This window comes from Papilio polytes, unplaced genomic scaffold, assembly GCF_000836215.1.
Source record: "Papilio polytes unplaced genomic scaffold, Ppol_1.0 DF821555.1, whole genome shotgun sequence".
Lineage (NCBI taxonomy): Eukaryota > Metazoa > Arthropoda > Insecta > Lepidoptera > Papilionidae > Papilio > Papilio polytes.
Genome location: NW_013527649.1, coordinates 48,957 through 50,630, shown reverse-complemented (window position 1 = coordinate 50,630; position 1,674 = coordinate 48,957).

Genomic DNA, 1,674 nt, shown 5'->3' with positions numbered 1-1,674 from the left:
TTATGCAAATAGCGCATAGCGCATAGTGCATAGTGCATAGCGCATAGCGCAAAGCTCATAGCGCATAACGCATATCGCTTATCCAAAACTCGAAAGTCGAAACTCAAAAATCGCATATCGCGTTATGCAAATAGCGCATAACGCATAGTGCATAGTGCATAGCGCATAGCACATAGCTCATAGCGCATAACGCATATCGCTTATCGCAAACTCGAAAGTCGAAACTCAAAAATCGCATATCACGTTATGCAAATAGCGCATAGCGCATAGTGCATAGCGCAAAGCGCATAACGCATATCGCTTATTGAAAACTCGAAAGTCGAAACTCGAAAATCGCATATCACGTTATGCAAATAGCGCATAGCGCATAGTGCATAGCGCAAAGCGCATAACGCATATCGCTTATCGAAAACTCGAAAGTCGAAACTCGGAAATCGCATATCGCGTTATGCAAATAGCTAGCCAGCGTCATCCGCGTTTGCGGACCCTTCTTTCCGGGGTCAAAGTCCCCGGACTACTCGCAGGCGCACCCGGAACACCAGAGTGCGCACCTACCCACCTACCCACCTATTATGCCGGAAATCCAGCTGCGTCAGAGATCAGTGCATATAGCACCGCAATCTCTCGACGTCAATAAGTCGAGTGGCCCAGTCGGTATTCCTCCCATTGTGCTTAGGACATGCGCTCCTGAGTTGGCACCGGTTTTAACGCGCCTCTTCCGGTTCTTGAATTCCATCGGCACAGTCCCGAAGTCCTGGAAGACTGCCGTAATACACCCGATCACAAAGAAAGGCGATAGTTCGGATCCGTCCAACTACAGGCCGATTGCCATTACCCCCTTCGGTCTCGAAAGTCATGGAAACGATCATCAATCGCCAAGTCATGTGGTACCTGGAGGAGCACCAGCTACTAAAATTAAAGAAGGTGCACAAAACACGTTACAATAAAGGGTCGGTCACTACAATTTGAACTAGGAAATAAAACAACTTTCAGCAAAATATTTTTAAGTCAATTAGTATATAACTTTTTTTTAATTACAAATCTAATAAAAAAAATTAAAAAATAAATTGCGTCGCCTTGAGAGTTACAGAATTACTTGATTAACAAATGGTAACAAATTCTGAATGCAAAAGATACAAGTAATTACTGGACCCCCCTATTTCTTCTCAGCGATAAAAATATCTCCCACTTAAAAAAAAAAAACTCTCTGGCACTACTTTTAAACGCTTTTAACACTTTATTGCATGGAATAAAAATAAAAAGCCACACAAAATGCGTAAAGTATTGACGCGAAGTGAACAGGGGGGTGACACTGCCATACAATATGATTGAAAAAACTTGGCACAGTAATCAACATCATCTAGTGTAGAAGTCTAGGAAACTTAGTCATTTAAAACGTTTAAATTAAGACTAGATGGCGTTAAAAACCAGCCAGTAACTCTTAATGGCTACAAAACTCTTTGATAGCAGCACAATATTGTGTCATAATTAAAAGCAAAAATAGTTATGACGTATAAACGTCACAAATTTTACAAAACTAAAAACGACTAAAATTAATTATAAATAAATAAATGAATTAGCAGCAGCTCGTCTTGTATATTAAAATTTGAAGGTGATATTCGGCAAAGTCGGTGTGACGCGGCCTCATATACATTACAGACAAATAGGTGCTCT